The sequence below is a fragment of the Carassius auratus genome, unplaced genomic scaffold (genome assembly GCF_003368295.1).
Source record: "Carassius auratus strain Wakin unplaced genomic scaffold, ASM336829v1 scaf_tig00026011, whole genome shotgun sequence".
In the NCBI taxonomy this organism is placed as follows: Eukaryota; Metazoa; Chordata; class Actinopteri; order Cypriniformes; family Cyprinidae; genus Carassius; species Carassius auratus.
Window position 1 is genome coordinate 28,487 of NW_020525479.1, and position 16,186 is coordinate 44,672.

General features: G+C 35.5%; 1 long non-coding RNA gene across 1 annotated transcript; it reads right to left on the reverse strand.

Moving 5' to 3' along the window:
- Positions 1 to 468: 468 nt before the first annotated feature.
- LOC113078575 (uncharacterized) lies at positions 469 to 4,685 on the reverse strand. Its single transcript, XR_003281553.1, has 3 exons — positions 4,475 to 4,685; positions 2,541 to 2,888; positions 469 to 1,072 (listed from the first exon to the last, which is right to left on the reverse strand). It is a non-coding gene; the product is annotated as an uncharacterized LOC113078575 (long non-coding RNA).
- Between the last annotated feature and the right edge of the window lie 11,501 nt (positions 4,686 to 16,186).

A 16,186-nucleotide genomic window follows, 5' to 3' on the forward strand; every position in this document is an offset into this window, starting at 1 on the left:
CTAATACACAGACATATATTTAAGCAGCACAATCACTCTCAGTCACTGCAAAGTCTTCTTTAGCCCGTCTAACATTTCTGAGCGATTTCCTCTTGTGTTTGTTCTTCCCTTGTCTGATCTTGGATTGTGTATTTCGACTCTGATTCTCTGCTGCCTGCCCTGATCTCTGCTTGGTTCTGTTTTCGATTCTGGTTACCCCTAACATACCTGACGCAATTCCTGATTTCTGCATGTCCGACCATTCTCTGAATAAAGTTCTGCACATGGATCTGAACGCCTCTGACTCCTCGTAACAAAGTCAAACAGTTAGTCAGGAATCTAGAATCTCACCTGATGTGCCCCATGCTCCATCTAACCCTGGATGCAGATTTGCAGTAACATACACCTTCACATAATCTACTTGAGAAAATAATTTCAGAGTAAATCAGAATAAATCAAATATAGCAATTTATTAACAGTCAGGTAAATATGTATTATGCCAAATACATAACAAATTCAGAGATATCAAATCAATACAAGACATCAAATTCTCAAAGATGAATTTAAGAGTAATACACCTTGAGATACCTAAGCATACTGTATCTGGCTTTTAGAAAATTACATAGTGTGAAGTGTTTGGACACATTTCATGCTATGGACTCATGGCCTCACTGTATTTTAATGTGTAATTTACAAAAAAAATGTTTTTATTAGGATTAAGGATTAAGTTAAAAGCAGTAAAGCATTTCATTTATGCTAATCAAACAGATCAGTCTGCCAGCATTAAATACAAAAAGAAATGAAAATAAATGTTTAGTACATTGTTCCCTAAGAGGGTCTGGAAAATATTTTTCATTTATTCCGCAAAATCATTGACTTGAGTTGACATTATCATGGACAGAATGAGTAGATGCATTTGAAGCAGAATAAAACATCTGTTCAAAGATGTTGTTCAAGCATATTTCAAACAAATGACAAGAATTGTTGTCATGATTGCGAGGCCGATACCGACAGACACATTGTTCAGGATAAATGCCACTCTGGAGTGGCTCTTCGCTAAGTCTCGCTGTCCAGAAAAGTTAGCATCTCGAGCCTGTGAAAACACAAATGTCAAGCTTATTAAAGTGATTTTGAAGAAACCTTGGTGAAAAAAAACCTCCTGAACTCCAGAAGTTGGTTTAACAGATTTCATTCCATATAATTATAGCCTATTATAAAATTTAATTTTAAGGGATTAAATATCTGCCAATTTTAATATTTAGCAAGTTAAATGTAATAATAGTAAATTAAATTTAACAAAATCTTTCATTATCCAATTTGACTTATATACGGTAGGTCATTAATTTCAATATTTTTTTTATGATTTAAGGGCTAAATTGTGTTAAAGTGTCTTAAGTCTATTAATGCATGGTTTTTCCTTCTGGAGCATCAGTGAGCATTTGAACCTTCTGTAATAGTTGCATATGAGTCCCTTAGCTGTCCTCAGTGTCAAGAGATGGATTTCAAAATCATTCAATCATTGTTGGAAAAGGGTTCAGATACACAAAAATGCTGTAAAACCATAGAATTTGTGGGATCTAAAGGATTTTTCTGAAGAACAGCAGGCAGTTTAACTATTCAGGACAAACAAGGGACTCATGAACAACTATCACAAAAAAAAACAAAACAAATAGTACATAGTATTAAGAATCAAGTGAATGTACACATTGGAATGGGGTAATTTTTATAAAATCAACTATTATTTTCTCCTGTGGAATATATGTAAACATCTTTTATGTGAAATGTCTCATTCAGGTCATCACTAAATAAACAATAACATGCATTTTGTATGACCCCTTTTATGTTGGTAAAATAGTTAACATCTTTCTGCAAGGTTTGTGTAAATGTGTGTGTGTGTGTGTGTGTATAGCAGGTAAAATAAGTATTGAACACGTCACCATTTTTCTCAGTAAATATATTTCTAAAGGTGCTCTTAACATGAAACTAGTCACATGCATTCCTCAGGTGTAATTTTGGCCCATTCTTCCACAGTCTTCAAATATTGAAGGTTATGTTGGCCTCTTCTATGAACTCTGATCAGTAGTTCTTATTGTCTATTGAATTCAAGTCAGGTGATCGACAAGGGGGCAGGATTGTTTTCTAATCTAGATTTCTGTTGTGTCTTGGCTTTCCATGCCTTTTTGCTCCTCCGTTTCTTCATGTGTTCAATATTTTTCTCTAGGACCATACCATTTTATTACACACAACAATTTCAGAAATTATTTGTTTTGTTTTCTTTGCATATACTGGTATTTGGTGAAAATTTTGAGTCAAAAGGGAACTAACAAAAATGGTATTGTGCTTAATACTTATTTACCCACTGTATATGTATAGTCAGAAAATAAACTTAATAAACATATAAAATTGCATCAGGGTTTTAGACTAAATGCATGTTGCCAATTCAACAAATTTTGTAATTCTTTCATGCAACAGTGGACAGTTGAATTGCTTGATTTATAGGATTGTTTGAATGCGATACACAGATAGGAACCAGAAAAAGTCCTACTTGAATGAAGACTTACACTGCATGAGAAGATGATAGCAACGATGCCCAGAGGGAAACAGCAGCACAGCATGTTAAAGATGGAGTAGCCCAAGTAATCTGGTACAATAGCAACTGGCATTTGACTCATGACCACAGTGGACTGAACCAATGGTACAGTTGGCTGAACAACCGTTACAGCAGGCTGAACGGAGACCCCGGTCACTGTTACTGCTGGTGTTGGTATTTGAATATTCATTTCTTCTTGTTCTTCTGTAAATGGACTGAATGATCTTGATGGAACTGAGATGCTCCTCGCTGGACACTGGTTCTTCTCTTGTGCTTTTATGAATGTTGTCTTCTGATGGTGATGTATAGATGCAGGAATCTAATGGAATGGAGTGGTTTTGTAATTTGTTTATGTTGCTGTGCAAGGTTTTTTTTTTCTCTCTCATAAATAGATTCTGTAATGATTTGCCATGCATTATGACTGAGAGACTACAACGACTGGAGCTAAAATTCATAATTTGTGTTCTACTGAAGAAACAAAGTCATCTACATCTTGGATGCCATGGGGGTAAACAGATAATCATCAAATTTTCATTTTTTTGTGAACTATTCCTTTAAAGTCTGTTAAATCATTGATGCAACTTATAACAATAACATTTTCTGAATGATGAATTTAGTTTTATTTTTGTGTGGCTCAACACTTTTGAGTAAACTATTCTATTTAAATTATTATTTTTGACTTGCAACTTCATCAAAACAACTGTGAAAGTGTCTTATTTTCTTTTTGAGAGTTGTATGAATTTCATGATAAAGGAATTTTGCCATTTTGGGGAAAAGCTGTTTTTACACAGTGCTGTAAAACGCGGCATTGTCCTAGTGTGCTTTTGAATGCACATATGAATGCTATTGTACTATTGTTGCGTCACTGCTTATAGTATAATGTTAGCGTCAAAGAAGGGCACTAACAATAACGTCAGATGGCCTTTTTTTTTAGTAAACGCAGTTCTAACATACGATTTGAATGTCACTGCTGTTAACCACAATGTTTAGGGCTGTGGTTCTCAAAAGCATCGTGTCGATTGTTGAGACTACTTGGTGGCATATGTTTGGCAATGCTTTTTTTGGGGGGGAAATACCTTGGTAAATGTGATTTTTATTTGGTCTGTAATTAAACAACTAGCTGCTAAGAGTATGAATCCAAAATTAGGTTAAAGCTAATAGACAGACGTGAATTTTGCAATATATTAAATATACAAAAGCAGTCTACAAACTTTGAAGTAAACCTTTAAAAACTTCCTTTAATTGTAGGCTGGATGCTGAATCGAAAGAGTAAGCCATAACACTTAAGGTAACATCTATTCAGTTGAAGAGCAAGTTGTGTGATGTGTCGTCACATAACAGGTTAAACACTTATTGTGTGTGTTTTCTAGGTTTGTGCTAAGTGTTACCATATCAAAGAAAGTGGCACACACCAGCAAGATTTCACAGATGTTGCACGACATTTTAAATGTTTGATCTTCAGGTCAGTGCAAATTCAAGAACACTAACTACCTCCATCACTGTCTTCATGTATTTAAAATAAAGTTGGCCTGCTTGTTTAAAATGTTTATTTTTTTATTTATTTTATTTATTAACTATGACGTCAGAATTAGGAAGTGTAATTCGCCGCAGGTTCCTTTGAGATTTTCCTATGGGGTTTTTCAATTTATGAATAAAATAAAACTCATGGTAAACATAACTTGGCGAACTTCTAAATATTTTTCTACAATGTAAACTGCACGTACTCTAAACCTTCTTATAAAGCTACTTATTAAAAACTCCAAAGTTTCCAAACAATTTACATAACTACTTACATTTTTTTATTTTGGTTATGGATGTTATGTTTTTTTTCTCAGAGGGAAATCCACGTAACTTCTAACGCACATTCCATATTCTCATCAACAGCTGCAAATCATTTACTCTTACCTCTGAGATCGCACCCAAATCTGCTCAGATGAGTTCAGACTTCTTGAGGCTCGAAAGGAATATTCAGTTCCAGAATAATGTGTTACTCATAAATAAATTACTCAGATACTTTTATTTAAATAAACATTTAACGTGTCACCATTTGTAATGGCTTTGCTTTATTAGTAGACAATAACTCATATTTCATAAAAAATTCAAATAACAGCGAGTAAGTCTTCACCATCAGAGTGTGGCCCCGCACAAAGCTCTCCTTGGCCTTTTATAGTCTTGCATAAAATGTGCATCAACTTCCTTTGATTTCTCCTTATTTGGCAGTCTCCTATATTCATACACAGAAAGAGTGCATGACGTTTATCACACTTAATACAGTGTGTCAAAAGTACGAATGGAAGAATTGCAGGGTCTATTAGTAAAGCATGCAACTGCTCATAAAAATAGCCATAACACCTCTAAAGCATAGTTATAATTATACATTGTCTCAACCACAAAATTCACACTTGTATATACTGTAGATAGTGTAAAATTAGCACAACTAGGTAGAGGTTCTCACAAGTTTATTGTGAGATGCATGTCCTTCCTCTCCATCGTCTAAATAAACAAAGCACATAGCAACTTAAACCTCAAAGATTAATACTTATAGAAATTGGAAACAGAAGGTGGGATTAAATAATCTGAAATTTATATAATTTTACAGCTGGAGCTTTAAGTTTTAATGACTCAAAGTCACTTGTTAATGCTTGCGGCTCAAGATTAATCCTATAATATTCAGCCATCTCTCTTATCAGTTTCATTATTCTTCTATTCAGAGTTTTCTGTTTTCGCATCAGCTTTATTACATTTCTTAATTTGAAATTCATATTCTTCAGGGTATTCCAGGTTTCTTCTTTGTCTGGCGATGCCTCACAACTTTCTCTTGCTTTTTGACTTTCTTCCACTTGCAGTTTTTTAAAGATGAGATCACCAAAGTCGACATGTATTTTATTTGCTTCACGGTCTCTGTTCCCTATAGAAATTGGTCCAGTATGGAATTGATCAGAAAATTGATCTTCCATATTATTAACCGGATTTTAACAAAACTTAAAAATATCCTCAAGTTACATTTACCACAGATGGAAACCATGGCAAATTACTTTTCCGGGTTCTGACTATATTGTTTCCGCCCTCTATTGGCAGTAAATAGAAATATCTACTTTTTGTCTCTGAAGTTTAAGGTTTTAACCCCTGTGCTTATTCCAGGAGGAATTAGGAGAGCCAGACATCACTTGAATTGAAAGATATCGGTTTCACACTCCACTGAAGACCTAAAACTCTCTCAAGAGGCAATTTATCTCGATCCAGATCTAGCTGCTGTATATCCTTAGTTGGTGTTCCCCAGGAACTGACTGCAACACTTTGCGACTTTTGCTGATCCATTTTGTTGAACAGAAAACCTCCCTTTTGACAGAGAACAGTTAGATTTGTAACGATAGAGATGGCCACTTCCTCAGAAGAGACACTCTTCAGACAGTCATCTACATAAAAGTTATTGTTGATGGTGTCAATTACCTCAGTTGGAAAGTGTGCTTGATTGTCTTTTGCTGTCTGTCTCAAGGCATACCAAGCACAGCTTGGAGAAGGCACAGCTCCGAAAAGATGAACTCTCAATACAATGGGCTCTATAGTCAATTTTCCATCAGGCCACCACAAGAACAGAAGAAAATCTACCTCTTCGTCGGCTACTTTAACTTGATGAACATTGCTTAAATGTCAGCCATGAAGGCTACTGGCTCTTACCTGAATCTCATCAGCACACTTACCAAAGAATTGGTAAGGTTAGGGCCTTGCAACAATTGCCTATTAAGTGAGGTTCCTTTATATGTTGCTCCACAATCAAACACAACTCTCAATGTTCCCTTCTTGGGATGAAACACTACATGAGCCATCCACATGATCTAGTTGGTGAGATGGTACCTTTAAGTATAACATCAGCAAGAAAATGATATTACTTTACATGAAACTCTTTGATTATTTCCAGTTTCCTTTTCAGTCCATTTAATCATTGCCTAGCAACACAGTTGTCAGGTAACATGACATTACCAGACTTGAATGGCAACGGTAGGCTGTAATATCCTGAAGCATGACTGTGTGGTTCATTATGTCCACAAACCGAAGATCTTCCCTTGACATTTCTACTTTATCAGCAGTCCTTTTGCAGAAATCATAATTGAACTGATTCTTGAGCAACTCCTCCAACTTAACATTTTCATTAGATATTCTGAACAAAAAAGTAGCTGAGCAGAGCAGAAAAGCATAGGTATGCATTTCGTTTTCACCTTGAACTGGTATGATTGGCATTAAACTCCTCTCATTACCGGCCCCTGTATGAAAACAAGTTTTAGCAGACACTACTTTAGACATTTCCTACAACTCTTTCCCAGTTTTCCTTTTCCTTGCAATATATTTGCAAGATAGTTGGATGCACTTCTCCACAAACCTCACAGATCAAACGATTGTCACATTCCTTACTCATATGTCCTGTCTTTAGACAACCAAAACATTTCCTTGGCTTTCAAGAATTCCATCTTGTCTTGAGTCTTCCTCTTCAAAGAAAAACATATTTCCAATGGATGTTGATTTGAACAGAACAGTTTCCATTAGACTTAGATACAGAGCAGTGTCTTTGCTGTATTGACCTAATGTCAGTCTTAGTTGGAATTGAAACAACAACATTAGTGGAAAAACTATTCCCTCTAAAAGTCTTGCACACTTGGGATTTGAATTTACCTGTGCCCTGTTTGTCCTGGATATCTCCAAACACAGGATCAGATCACCTTAACCTGTTGTTCAATAAACTCAACAATGTGAGAGAACTTTGCTCTACCTTGACTGGACTCCATAATCTCACAAGCCTGAGCCCTCCATTGCTCTCTCCGCTTGCAAGGTAACTTTGTTACAACAGTCTTCATGTTGCTAGGCAAGTTAAGTCCTTACGTGTATGAAAATTCATTGATGGTATTGCAACATGTACAAAAAAAACAAAGCATAAGCCTGTAATTCCTGCACATCCTCAGCCTTTAAAATGGGCTAGCCCAAGGCTTTCTCCAGATAGGCAGTAGATACTTTGAATTCATTACCAAAATATTATTTTAGTAATCCTTTGGCCAATGTATAGCCTCTGTCTGTGACCATATGCTGTGAACTGTGGACCAGATCTTTAGGCTGTCCTCTTGTGAAAAGGTGGCACAACAAGGAGCCCGCGATCTCCATACGGCCGAAAGAAGTGTAAGGACTTAAGCCACTTTGGCCTCTTCATTTGCGTAACGCCGGGGCTTCAGAGAAAACACCAGCGAGCATTGGGCAAGAAACGCTTGACAGGCATTAGGATCTGACTCTGAAGTTGTTAACATCCAATGAATGCATGCATACTTGAAGTACATGGTCAAATCACAACTCAATTTTCCATCTGCAATAAGTTCTAAGTTGTCACAAATTGCAGTCTCCTGTCAATTTATTTGAATATGAAAAGGTGTTGAGGAGCCTGGCAAGCTCAGGGCTGGAGCAATGCACAATCATCAAGACTATATGAAGGCTCAGTAGCCATTTGCTTGATATAAGGTGCGATAAGTTTAATTGTGTGTTACTATTTGGCCATAAACATCTCCCATTCAACAGGGAGAGAAACATGAGTCTTGTGAGTGCGTGCTTTGATCCACTCTCAGAAACAAAGTCATTTGTTTTATAAAATTATAGCTTTCAATCTATGTATCAGTTTCAGATTGTTTGATCTTATCATCTATTGTTTGACTGCAGTCAGGATGATTTCTGCTTTGTAGTAGTTAGTCCTCAAGGGCTTAGGTATTATTTCAGTCTCAATGAATCTTTTTTTGAAGCTCTTTTATCTGTGATTTTATCACTCTGTTTTGCCCAACTCTCTTTTCATATTAAAATGTATCAACTTAAATTGTCTTCCTTTTATCCAATCACAAGTTTTCCGATTGTTTATAATTTAGCATTTTTATTCTGTTTGCTCATTCTCATTAAAATGTTGCTCATTTGTTGCAATGAACCAAATAATTTTTTTTTTACTTATGAGGAGTGTCAGTGGGTGTCTGAATTGTGCTGCCGGAGGCTGGTTGCTTCTTTCCATCCAAAGAGTCCATCTGAAAACACTATTGCCGCAGCTTACTATAATGGCTGGCGTGTCGTACGGTTGTAAGCCCAAATAGACGAGAACGCGCATGACGTCACATTTAGTGAATTTTCGCGCCAATTCGTGCCCGACTCCTCCACAAACAATTGAGCCTACAGGCTGTTAGAGGCAACCGTGCTGGACAGTCAAGGTGTCATTCTTTTTTTTACATCATGGTTGGCTCATACATGTACAAATGAAAACGCTATCTTAAAGATTTTTTTAAGTAAAAACCTCCACATAGCTCCTTTAAGGTTCTATTTTGTGACTCTCTGTTGAGTACCAGAATATAATTTGGATGATGGTATTCCAATGTTAAATTTCGTCTCTTGTTGCTTAGGCAAAAAAAGAGATATTTCCATTTCAGAGCAAGTAATGTCATTCCTTGTCTACGCTGTTGCTATTATGTCCCTGACAGGTACGTATGTGGTTTCGTCTAATTCTCAAACCCACCCGATCTGGTCTCCAGTCTATCAATATGAGTATCCCGTCTCATTCTTCAAATATGTTTGCATGGGATGCTATTAAGTCTTTTCCTCAATATTCCTAAAATTCAAATAGGAACTGACTTACCACAGCAGCTGGAGAAAGAGAAGGAGACGGACAAACCTCTTGTTCGGTACAAATACATAATAGGTCACTCACCTGTTAGGAGATTTTATTGCCAATCACCATTTGTAAGGTCCGCGCACTCCAAGGATGGTATCCAGTGCTGGCTGAAGGTTTCTTGTGTGTTCAATCTTTTCAGCGGACTCCATTTTATTATTTAATCGGAGTCCATTTTTAGTATGACCTCAAATTTAGGTTGAAAGGCAAACTGTTTGATTCTTTTGTCTCTTCTTCTTCTTCTTCAGACATTTGATTGTGTTAGTTAACTCTTTACTTTATATTTACTCATTCATTAGTAATCTTTGTCACTCAGGGTGTATCATGCCGGCCGATATACATGTACCCCACAATCACAAATTCTCCAGTCTGATCATTACTCAGAGGTTATGACTAACTATTTAATACACTACCTAATGCTTGTCATTCTTTAAATAGTGGTAGTCACCTATGTAACAACTTAGTTAAAGCTCAAACAATAACCAGAGGTCATGGCCAGCACTGTGAAATATGCTATTCCAGTTGTGTTTTACCTAGCCCCTATAATTAATATAACAACTTGAATATAGTGAGACAATAACCAGAGGTTATGGCTAGTACTATGAAATACTATATGTCCAAATCATGCTAATACTCAGTAGTATTTTGTCTAGCCCCCCACAATTAATGCACGAAACGCAGATTTTCACTAACATACGCCTTCAATTAATCTACTTGAGAAAATAATTTCAGAGGAAGTTAGAATAAATCAAATATAGCAATTTATTAACAGTCAGGTATTATGCCAATTACATAGCCAATTCAGAGATATCAAATCAATACAAGACATCAAATTCTCAAAGATGAATTTAAGAGTAAGAAGTACTTCATGCTGTGTTCTCATTCTCAAAATATCTCTTAACTCTTCGGATCTGTATTATCTTTTAGTCTACTTTTGTAAGATTGAGAACATTGTAACAGTTGCATTGAGACATTTCAAATGACACCAGACATGAGTGTTAGTTCACTTGCATTGATATTTTCATGTAATCATTTTGAGCAGATTGAGTAGAAGGAAGCATGGGTGAATTGATTTAAAATGAAACAAATGGACAAAAGGGAAGGAGGTCTCCTACACCTCCACTCTGTGGGATGTCTTGGAAATGCCTGTGTATGTTTGTATTGTCTGTTTCTTTGTAGATCCAATGGGGTGGTGTTGGCGCAGTGGATAAGACACATGCCTTTGGTGTGAGAGTCCTGGGTTTGAATCCAATGTGTCCCTGAGCAAGACACTTAACCCCTAGTTGCTCTAGAGGTGTGCAACCTCTGACATATATATAGCAACTGTATGTCGCTTTGGATGAAAGCATCAGCTAAATGAATAAATGTAGATCAAAGTCTATCCGAGGTTCTTTCATCCTTACACAGGATGAACAGGATACACATCCTTGTTAACAGCTGTATTAAATAATGGCTAAATCTATAGATTTTTAAGGTAATCAGTTTTATATAGTTATTGTTAACATTTTATTACTTTTGTATATTTAATTGTTAGTCAAAAGAATAAAACTAAACAACTTTTAGAAATAAATCCTTACATGTGATGGACATTTGTTTTTATCTACTTTTGAAGGAATCTTGAGTAAAACAATTTCATATTTAAAAAAGCTTGAACCGGAAGCGGTGAGACCCTTATTTAACTACCCAAAACAGAGATCCTAAAACAATAAGTTCATAGTTCCTGGAGTTGTAATACGCCTAAATCTAATAATTTTCCTGCCAATAGTTCTAGGAACTATGATAAGGTTCCTCCAGTGCGAAAGCCCCTGACCAGAACAATTAATGTAATTAGTGCAATGCTGTATTTTACAAAAAAACAAAAAGCAGTGAAGCAGTCTGCCAGCATTAAATGCAAAAAGAAATAAAACATAAGCGTACATTAGATAATTCCCTCAGAGGGTCTGGAAAGTATTTTTCATTTCTTCTGCAAAATCATTTACTTGAGTTGACATTATCATTGACAGAAAGAGTAGATGCATTTGAAGCAGAATACTACATCTGTTCAAAGATGTTATTCTCGCATATATTTGAAATAAATGACAACGATTGCTGTCATGATAGCGAGGCCGATACCGACAGACACATTGTTCAGGATAAATGCCACTCTGGAGTGGCTCTTCGCTAAATCTCGATCTCCAGAAATGTTAGCATCTCGAGCCTGTGAAAACACAAATGTCAAGTTATTAAAGTGATTTTGAAAAAACCTTAAAAAAAACTCCTATCAGAAGCTGGTTTAACAGATTTAATTCCATGTAATTATAGCCTATTATAAAATGAAATGTTAAAGAAATTAAATAGCTGACAATTTTAACATTTAGCAAATTAAATGTAATAAAAGTAAATTAAATTTAACAAAATCTTTTATCATTAAATTTGGCTTGCATACGGTAGTTCATTTTATGAAACATCCAGTTAGAAAATATTATTGAACAAGTCATTGTTGGATGGAAGTACTAAGCGGTCATGCATTATTATTTTCTCCTTCTTGTTTTTTCGTTATCTCGCAATGATTTTTTTACAGTGATTAATTGATCTACTGTTGCTATAGTAACAAACTCAACTTTGACACACATCAGATGGACAACCGGGCGCTCTAACTGTAGCCTATATTTCAGCAAATTTTGCTTCGCCTAGTAATATGTCTACAATACATAAATAAAGGCTGATCAGTCACTGTTGATATTTCCAGAGACAGTGCACTTAACTTTTTGTTTTTGTAATATACATGTTTAAATGATCAAAGCAACACCACAAACACAGGTGGAGCGCATCCAGAAGAATGCAGAACTATTCTAAGATCTTTCAGAGCTGCTTGGATTAAAAATTCACTTTTAATTTTACCTTTATTTAAAATAAAAAATGTATATATATAATTTGTCATTTTTAGTAGTCATTATATACTGCACAAATTATAGCGATCACGAGGAAGGTCATATTCTATTCCAAAAGTATACAAAAAAGTGGATGGTATACAGCACCCCATCAGTTATATTCCACCGGTTGGCGCAGTTTTTTAACTTCTTAGAGAAGAACTCTCGTTATTTCGAAATCACAAGGTAATTAAGTCATTATAATGAGAAAACAACTCTCGTTATGTCGAGATATCGAGAAAATTAAGTCGTTATAATGAGAAAACAAGAAGGAAAAAAATTATAATGCATGACAGATCAACAGGACAAACAAGGGACTCATGAACAACTATCACTAAACAAAAAAACAAAACAAAAAACAGCTGTGTTTTATATATATATATATATATATATATATATATATATATATATATATATATATATATATATATATATATATATATATATATATATATATATATATATATATTAGTGGTGGGCATAGATTAATTTTGAATCTAGATTAATCTCACTGTGATCTTGAAATTAATCTAGATTAAAATGGCTCATTAGAATTCTGCCGGAGGCATTCAGAATATGTGTGTTACCCAAATAAAATGACAAACAGTAAGTCTTTGAAAACAGGTTTATCAAGCTAGATGGTGCATTAGAAAAGGGGTTCATCTCCTGTTTCCAAAATGGATCACAAAGTGCTTGAAAAAGTGTGCCCTGTTTGAAATTGTTTAATTTGTATGTTTGTTTATTTTTATTTATTTGTGCTATTTACACAATGTTTAAGTTTTTATCAAGTTTGTAGGTGTCAATATACAGAAACCAAATAGTTAAATGTAAAATAGCACTGGATAGTCTTCGATGTAAAAATGAAATATACAATCAAACCTACATTTATTCAGACACCTTCAACATTTCTCACATTATTACAGTTTTGCTATAGGCGCTTCAGGAGCCTCCGGACAAGGACCACAAGATTCAGGAACAGCTTTTTCCCTAAAGCTGTCTCCTTGCTGAACTCTGCCCTCTGACACCCCTCAACACCCCCCCCCCCCACACACACATAGACTCCTCCCCCTCTTCAACACTCTGACTGATTTATTTCTTTATTCACAACAAGCAAAAAACAGTAACCTGCTATTACTTGCATACTGCATTACTGAAATATTTTCGATGCACTTTACTGTCCATTGCAATACTGTAAATTGTGTTCATAGTTCTGCCTACAGTGTACATACACTTTTACATAATCTAATCTAATCATGCTAATAGTATTTAATTTCTGTAAATTATGTCCATAATACTTATCTGTATTTTTAGTTATTGTACATATTATAGACCTTGTATATTCTGTACTTACTGCTTATTGCACTTCTGGTTAGATGCTAACTGCATTTCGTTGCCTTGTACCTACATGTGGAGTGATAATAAAGTTGAATCTAATCTAATCTAATCTAATAATCTATATCAAAAATTATATCTGGTGTCTGAATAATTTTTGGTTTGACTGTTAAAACTACAAAGTAATTCAGTCAAGAGCAGTGAGCGATTTTCATTTTCATTTTCTTGGATTAGCATTACAGCAGCCTGTAGCTAAATTAGGCGCGGTCACTTTAAGAGATGATGAACGCATCCAGTATAAAACAAATCCCATTTATTTCTGTTTACCATAAACTGTAAACTGTTTACTTTCACTTAAGAAATAACTGACAGTTTTTTCGAGCAAAATTTCCAAGGTGGATATTTTGACATATTTTGTATGTATTTCTGCCGGCCTCACTCCCTGTTCCCATGTCTCTCAGCCCCGCCCCACTCGCCACAGGCTCTTTCACATCTTTTTGTTTGTTCAAACTGTGATTTGTATTTGTTCGTTCAGATGCAGGAGAGACTTCGAGGAGAACTTTGCAGAAGAGAGCTCGGTTCAGTGTCGCTGTCCGTGATACACGTCTCTCTCTCTCTCTCTCTCTCTCTCTCTCTCTCTCTCTCTCTCTCTCTCTCTCTCTCTCTCTCTCGGGCGCACCGAACACAGCGCGAGAGTAACCAGCTACTCTGTTCAGCTTTTCCGCGTCTTTTTTTTGGATGATTTAATGTTTAAATCGACAAACGGTAGGGCTCAAAAACACGTGAAAAAGATATGCCTTTGTGACGATGCGCAGCAGTGGCCCGTCAACTGTCCTGAGCATCTTTTTAGGCTGACCTCAGCCAGTCGTTTATATAAAATATCAAGGTGAAAGTCATCATAGCTTGCTTAGTATAGACCCAGATCTCAACCCAACTTTGAGAATAGATTAACGGCGATATTTATTTTATTGCCCCATAAGAGTCTCACGTTAACGCAGCACGTTAACACCGATAAAGGCCCACCACTTATATATATATATATATATATATATATATATATATATATATATATATATATATATATATATATATATATATAGTCAGGAAAGAAAGATAAATAAAAATTTAAAATTGCATCAGGGTATTAGACTAAATGTGTGTGGCCAATTTAGTAAATATTGTAATTCTTTCATGCAACAGACAGTTAAATTGCTTGATTTATAGGATTGTTTGACTGAGGTACACAGATATGAAACTGAAAATGAATGAAGACTTACACTGCATGAGAAGATGATAGCAACGATGCCCAGAGGGAAACAGCAGCACAGCATGTTAAAGATGGAGTAGCACATGTAATCTCGTACAATAGCAACTGGCATTTGACTCATGACCACAGTGGACTGAACCAATGGTACAGTTGGCTGAACAACCGTTACAGCAGGCTGAACCACCGATATAGCAGGCTGAACGGAGAGCCCAGTCATTGATACTGCTGGTGTTGGTATTTGAATGTTCATTTCTTCTTGTTCTTCTTGCTGTAAGTGTACTAAATGATCTTGATGGATTTTCTTTTTTGTTTCGTGCTCAACTGAGATGATTCTTGCTGGACACTGGTTCTTCTCTTGTGCTTTTTTGAATGTTGTCTTCTGATGGTGATGTATAGGTGCAGGAATCTAATGGAAAATGGTTTTGTAATTTTGTTAATGTTTTTTAAGGATAAAGATGTCACAGACATTTGACATTGTGGTGACATTAGCATGAGCTTCTACTAGGGTTGCAAGGGCTAGAAAATTTCTTTCCATGGGAACTTCATCTGGAGAATTTTGAGAATTTTCAGTTTCTTTCACAGACCGATCGTTTTGTGTCTTTAAACATCAATGAATCGTCACAAGTCGCAGGGTTGAATTTGGATTTGCCTGTGCATGTTTTTTTTCTCACATAGATTCAGTAACCATTTGCCATGCATTATAAGACTGAGAGACTGCAACGACTGGAGCTAAAAATCATAAATTGAGTTCTGCTGAAGAAAAAAGTCACCTACATCTTGGATTAACATCAAATTTTCATTTTCTGGTCTGTTAAATTGTTGAAGCAACTTATAACAATTACATTTTCTGAATAATGAATTTATTTTTATTTTTGTGTGACTCAACAGTTTTGAGTAAACTTTTTAAGTTTACTGATTGATGTAAAGTGATGTCACATCGTTGCTCTAACCGATGTTCAGAAGAATTCATTCAACATGGCGGAAAATTACAAGCAACCGGAGCAAACTTAATGGAACAACTTGTAAGTACATCGAAACAACTGTGAAAATGTCTTACAAACCCAATTCCAAAAAAGTTGGGACACTGAACAAATCGTGAGTAAAAAAGGAATGGAATAATTTACACATCTCATAAACTTATAATTTATTCACAGTAGAATATAGATAACATATCAAATGTTGAAAATGAGACATTTTGAGATGTCATGCCAAATATTGGCTCATTTTGGAGCTACAAATTCCAAAAAAGTTGGGACAGGTAGCAATAAGAGGCTAGAAAAGTTAAATTTACATATAAGGAACAGCTGGACGACCATTTTGCAAATGCGGTGAAAAATAGTGGAGCAATATCAGAAAGGAGTTTCTCAGAGAAAAATTGCAAAGAGTTTGAAGTTATCATCATCTACAGTCCATAATACCATCCAAAGATT